At 45.1% G+C, this 6,962-nt stretch overlaps 1 non-coding gene across 1 annotated transcript; it reads right to left on the bottom strand.

Annotated features, from left to right (window-relative positions):
- Positions 1–2,922: 2,922 nt before the first annotated feature.
- LOC115873410 lies at positions 2,923–3,051 on the bottom strand. Its single transcript, XR_004048407.1, has one exon. It is a non-coding gene; the product is annotated as a small nucleolar RNA SNORA18 (small nucleolar RNA).
- Positions 3,052–6,962: the final 3,911 nt, after the last annotated feature.

Here is a 6,962-nt window from a genome sequence, read left to right as displayed (position 1 = left end):
GAAAGAAGGTAATCAAAGACACAGAGCAAAAACTAGTCTACAGAATGACTTGCCTATGGGAACCATGGCTTCCTTCATTTTGAGATCAGAGCTAGATGGTGTCAGGCTATCATTAGCAACCTGTCTGACCATGGACATCATAGATGGTCCTGGGTAGACTGGGAGAAAACTGTAGAACATAACTAAAATTTCAAAAACAGCCTAGACCTACCAGACTGGTAGAGATAGAGCAGTGTGGTTCTCAACCTTCCTAATGCTGGGACCCTTTAATACAGCTCCTCATGTTGTGGTGACCCCCCAACCATGAATTATTCTTGTTGCTACTTCATCACTGTAATTTTGCTACTATTATGAATCGTGTGATACCTGTGAAAAGGTTGTATGACCCCCCCCCAAAGGGGTCGCAACCCACAGGTTGAGAACCGCTGGACTAGAGGAATCATTGAGACTATGTCCCAAGATTCCCTTCAAACTTTGAACTGAAACCACTTCTAGAGGTCATTTTTCAGCTAAATAACAAATTGGTTCATAAAAGAAAGACGATCATATGAATACTACGAGCTTAAAAAAAGAAGACATCCAAACGAAACCACAAGATCAATACTTGCCCTAAAGAAAAATGAGAAGCTCCAGGGTGGCGACTGAGGAAGTGTATTAGAGCTTAAATTCGGAGCACTCTGGTTTGCAAATGGCTATGGATGGTAGTGACAGACCAAAATGCATGTGCAGAGTACCTAATGAATTCTTTCTGACCATTGAACAAAGATGTAGCTAATCTTACCCCCAGGCAGAATGCCGTGGGGAATGGATTGCCACCCCCCTTGTCTGGCCAATCCAGGAAGGGGTAGTCTCTCTTGCAGTGGCTTGCCTAGCTGTGTCCTTGATGGAGCTTCCCATACTGGGGACAGACAGTCCAGAGGGCCACATAGTCATGACGCATGCTCTATCAGTCTTGCCCTGAGTGCCGTGTGCAGAAGGCCCTGGACCAGTCTTGTAAAGCCCATCCACTTAACGATGTGTGTGTCCCAGTCCTGGCCCCTTTCCTGCTTCTGTCGTCCCACCTGTCTTTGTGATGTGTTGCTCTGCCACCAGTCATGCTTTTGTGACAGTTTCCTTGCCCTCTCATGCCCGATTTCTCCAGCTCCCCAATTGTGACTCCTCAGACGCTAGTTTTACCGCGTGCTAATGGCCTCCCTCATCCGGATGATGGGTCTACATCTTTGTCTCTTTTAAGACTTAATGTATCTGCTCATTCAATTATATTTGAGGTGGGTGTCTCTCTTTAACATTGTAAAACTTTTTATTTCACAAGTCTTACTGTTAATACTTTTTATGTAAGGAATTTTATATATCTTCTACTTGCTGCCCACCACAGTCACTTTAGTTCCTCCAGTCTTGTAAAAGTTAATTTTCGGGGGAAGCAGGGATGGAGGGGAAAAATGAGGACCTAATGCCAGGGGTTTAAGTGGAGAGAAAATGTTTTGAGAACGATGTACAAATGCGCTTTACACAATTGATGTGTGTATGGATTGCAATAACAGTTGTATGAGCCCCTAGTAAAATTTTAAAAAAAGGTTAATTTTCAAGGTAGCCCCTTTTAACCTGTGCTCATCCACTGCTATTCTCAAAAGGAAATATGGTCCAGCAGCCCTTACTCTCAGAACTGTCATTCTTTTTTTAATGAGAATTCAGCATGAGGGTTTTATTCCAAAATAGGTAATTCACCTTGGTCAATAAGGTGACCCCGATAAAACGGCTATCCGTCTGATGTGGTTACCTAGCTCAGGACAACGCCCTTCCAGTGAGACCCCAGGAAGTGCACTAAAGCTCCAAGCTCAGGGGTCAGAAACTTGGCAACAGGTAGCCAAAGGCCTCTGATTTGGGAGGGTGCTTCCTGGGCAAGGAGTGACATTCACTCTGTCCAACCAAGAGAGAGACAGGGAAACGAGGCATGGATCATGGGCTTCAGAACTTTCCTCGGGGCTCCCGTTTCCTGGCATTTGGCCCCTTGAAGTCCTACCCACGGACAAAGCAGAAGCCTGGGCCTACTCCTCCTCAATGCAGTCTGTTAATCATCAACCCACACCTCTGCCCCTTCTGCCAGTAGTCCAAAGCCGGTAAAATGTCCAGGGATCCACTGGGCTGCTCTTTCATCAGTCCGTTTGCCGAGTCCCAGAGCTGAAGGGTTTGAGAGGAATTGCAGTTCTGCTTGTGTGTCCCACAAGGGAAAAAGAGCAGAGGCGGGAAGTGGGTAATCCTGCATCTTGCTACATCTTTATAGCTGTGTCTCTGGATTAGCCGGTCACTCCTGGACTCTTAGCTCCCTCATGATTCCTGGGGGCAGGTGACCAGTGACTGACACAGCATACACAGCTGGCTTGAAGTGACTGACTTGCTGCCACTTGGCAATCCAGCTGACCTCTGGACGCATCATCTCCATGGTACCACCAAAGGAAGAGCTGGTGCAGCCACACACCATATCTTGGCTGCCCTTCACGGCAGATATGTGTCACAATCGTCACAGCTGTCGTGGTGAAACGGATCTATAGTCTTTAGGAGCGAACGCAGGTCTCCAGGGCAACGGCCTCCGATCAAAAGAACAGCAGTGACAGTCTCTGCCAAAGCCTCCTCACCCGCCGGTCGTAATTCTTTTAGTCAGGCCGCTTTAACTGCCAGCTAATTGCGGACCAACGTCACACTCCTCTGGCCTGGAGTCTTTTCAATTTATTCACTGAGTGCCATCTTCGGATCTGTTGGGGTCTTGCTTTCCTCTGAATTCCAGACATCCTCAACAGCGAGTTGAAAGCCCGCATGCGCGCGCAGCCCCTAGGAAAGGTGCACCTCTGCAGACTAGGCCCACCCACACCTCAGGGTCAAAATCATGTTAGATCCTTCAGACGACTTGCCTTGCAGTGCATCCTATTGTACCTTGTCGTTCTCTCTCACAGATCCAGCAAATCATGCTGTGAGCAAAGTAAACCACATGGTGACTCTGAGGCGTCTCCAATGACATGGGTCTACAGAAAAAGTCCCATCGAGATTGACCTCAACGGGGTCTCTTTAGCACCCTGAAACAGAAAGGGGACGAACGTAAATAACAGGGATGGAATGTGGAAAATATGACCAATGGCATGAAACAATATGTGTAGAAATTCTTAAATGGGAACCTACTTTATTAAAAACACAATGAAATATTTAAAGAAAAATGCTTTAAAAAATATTGTGGTTACTATTTTTATTAATGGTCGCGTTGCTTTTCATTGGATTTCTTGTTTGCGAGCAAGACCGCGCTTGTTTTATCTGGTTTCTGCTGTGGACTTGTAACTGACCATTGCTCCAACGAGCCCTTGGGCACTAGAGGAGCTCATCCTTACTGGCCCATTTCAGGTGCGAGAACAAAGAATTAAATATACACTTTAAGATAAAATACAAAGTTATCTCAAATTGATACTTGGCTCAAGTGTTGGTTTTGGTTTTGGCTATACCTTTTTTGAGGTGGTTAAACTCAGTTGAAATAGTCCATCTTTCCTCTTATTTAATTTGGATTTTGAGTTTTAGTTTCTTAGATGGGAAAGTTTCCCCTATTTCTATGTTTTTCCAGGAATTAATTTTGTTCCCCTTCCCTCCTTTCAGTTCATATTACCACTGCCATAGAGTTGATTCCAACTCAGAGCAAGCTTACCTAGGGTCTACAAGGCTGTCGATCTTTGTGATAGCTTCTTTTCTCCCCCACGGTTCAGCTGTTGGGTTTGAAACCCCAACCTTGTGGTTCGCCATCCAACACTTACCCAACAGTACTACCAGGGCTCCTTGGTAAAGTAGAGGGTCAGCTCAAAAGAGTAAGACCCTTCAAAGAGATGGATTGGTGCAATGGCTACAATGGGCTCAAACATAACAGTTGTGAGGATGGTGCTGGACCAGATAGTGTTTCCCTCTGTTGTGCATGGGGTCACTGTGAGTCAGACGAACTTGACAGTACCTAACAACAACAATAACAGTGTATAGTATGTAGAACAGACCCCCCCACCTTTTCCTCTGTATTGGGGTATTTGGGGTTATTGGGGCATCCCAACACCACCTATCAAAATTTTCATCTTCTCTTCATTGATTCAAGTTATCACTTTTATTGTATACTAGAATGGGTTTTTCAAATGCCTTTGGTTCCTATGAAGAGTTTCTGGGGAGAAAGAGAAGAAATACATCAGCTACACTTAACAGACTAGGGTTATGTCCTGATCTGTTAACACAAGGTCAGTGGTTAGAACCCACCAACTTCTCCTCAGGAGAAAGATGAGGCTATTTATCTACTCCTGTCAAAATTTGAAGTGTTGGAAACCCAAAGGGGGCAGTTCTATTCTATCCTATAGGATCCTTATGAGTAAAAATTTACTTGATAAGACAGTGAGTTTGAGTGTTTTATACATTGAAATCACTAGAGATTCTTGTTAAATAAAGTATGGACTTCTGGAATAGTAAGGTAAAGAGGGGAAATTTATGATATATATATGTTACTGAAGGGATATTGAGTCTAAGAATTTTTTTTTTAATACCACAGTGAGATTTTATGCAGTTAGTTTATGGATCATCTTTTTTCTAGTTTATCCATATATCTAATGCTTTGAAAATGAGCCCTGGCAGTGCAGTGGGTATGTATGCACTGAGCTGTGAACCACAAGGTCCGTGGTTCAAACATACCAGTCACTCCTGGGAGAAAGGTGAGGCTATTCATTCATCGTTTTTAAAGTCTGGAAAGCTGACAGGGGCAGTTCTACTCTGCCCAATTAGGGTCACTATGAGTTGGAATTGACTTGATAGCAGTGAGAATGAGGTGTTTTTTTAATTCTCTGAACCATCTCTATAATATCCTTTCCAGGTGACCACTGCACCTCTGTATAATCACCTAATTACAGAGAATTCACTGGTGCCAAAGAAATTGCAGTCTGCCTTTGAATATGGGATTCAAGATGACAGTTATCTTGGGATAGAGGAAGGCAGGGGGATGGGGTGGGGGTGGGGTTCACATGTTTAAATAAAAGCTGTCAAGATCCTAGGTGCTGTGTCCACAGATGCTTAGTACATTACTGAACCTAATTGAATAAAAAAACTGGTACATTCAATGACCAATTATGATTTACATCTATCTTTCTACATATACCTGTTATAAATACATGTGTTTGGTGAGCAATGAGCAACAGAAGGTGAGAGGGTGTTGTAGACAGATGGCATAGGCTGGGGTGCTGCTCGTCACACACATGCACAGGGAGAGAAAGAGACTGCCCAACAGGGCAGGCCAGGTAGCATTCTGGGGGCATGATCAGGATACCTGGAAGTCTGCTAACTGCAAGGTAAGTAGTTCAAAACCACCAGCTACTCCTCGGGAGACAGATGAGATTATCTACTGCCTTAAAGAGTAACAGTCCTGAAAAGGGCTCATTACTAAAATCTAGAACACCTTCGTGGCCTGCAAAAAGAGGAAAACAGTTAACACCCGAAGGAAGTGGGCAAAAGAACTGAAAAGAACTTTCACGAGGGAGGAGACCCATATAGCCAATCAGCATATGAGAAAGTGTTCCCGTTCATTAGCCATAAGAGACATGCAAATTAAACAACCATGAGATACCACCTAACACCCCTGAGGCTAGCCCAAATTGAAAAATCAGAGAGCAACAAGTGTTGGAGGGATGTGGTGAAGTAGGAACCCTCCTCCACTGCTGGTGGTCATGTAGATTTGTACAGCCACTGTGCAAAGCAATCTGGAGAAACTTAAATAAAATGGAAATTGATCTACCTTATGAGCCAGTCATCCCTCTACTGGGCATATACCCAGAGGAGGAATCAAATAAAGCAACGTCAGTCATCTGTGCTCCAATAATTATTGTGGCACAATTCACAATTGCAAAGACTTAGAAACAGCCTAAGTTTCCATTGATAGACGAGTGAATTAGTAAACTCTGGCCCATACACACAATGGAGTACTATGCAGCACTGAAAAACATGGGCGATCACACTAAACACATCGTTTCATGGGAAGAGCTGGAAGGAATCATGTTAAGCGAGGTAAGCCAATCTCAAAAGGACAGGTATAACATGAGTCTCCTGAGGTAAGTACAATCAGCATGGCAGGAATAGACGAATAGACACTTATCTCGCAATAAACAGGTGGAAGCATAGGTAGCCAGGGGGAGGTCAGACCAAACCCAGGGAGGCACATGTGAGTCCAACATAAAGAAGGGGAAAGGGGGAAGGAGGAGGGAAAATGGGGTGGGAGAAGCTGAGATGAAGACATGGGGGGAACAGGGCACTAACCTACCTAGGGGGAGAGTATTGGTTGTGTCTCCACTAAATTGGAATGCGCCTACAGACCCCACCATGATGTGCCAAATCAGGAGGGCAATGTAACACGTGGAGGATCCATGAAAAGACTGGGCTAAAGGGCTGGCCCCAACCGGAACCAGCCTGACCCCCACCTGGAAGGGTGTGCCTCAGAGAACAACACTAGACCTTCTGGTGGGGGAAAGGAACTGACCTACCAAGGCCAGACTGAAGTGGAAGTAAATGAAGGGAGAGGAAGGGAGTGGAGCACACCCTGGCCCACCAAGCCCTGAGGACAATAGCCCCGCTCAGAGCAGCCAGTGCACAGAGAGGACCATATGGCCGGCCCCACTATGAGAGGGGACATTCCCCATAGCCCTACAGTGGACAACACTGGAGACACTGTGTGGGAATTGTGCCTGAGCTGACCCCACCACACCAAGGCAAAACACTAAGGGCGTGCAACAGAACAGCAAGGGGAACAGAACAAGGAAGTGCTGAGGGAGTACCAAAAATAGAATTGGGGGCGAGGGCATGGGACCCATCAGACCCAACCGGAAAACACTCCTAAAGGTCAACAAACAGACCTTGAACTATTTAGGCTTTTCTTTTTTCTTTTTGGTTTTGGTTTTTGATTTTGTGTGTCATTG

The sequence above is a fragment of the Echinops telfairi genome, unplaced genomic scaffold (genome assembly GCF_000313985.2).
Source record: "Echinops telfairi isolate 266 unplaced genomic scaffold, ASM31398v2 ScPeMD7_7468;HRSCAF=8506_0, whole genome shotgun sequence".
NCBI lineage: Eukaryota > Metazoa > Chordata > Mammalia > Afrosoricida > Tenrecidae > Echinops > Echinops telfairi.
Note: the sequence above shows the minus strand (reverse complement) of the source record. Positions and strands in the feature narration are given on the sequence as shown.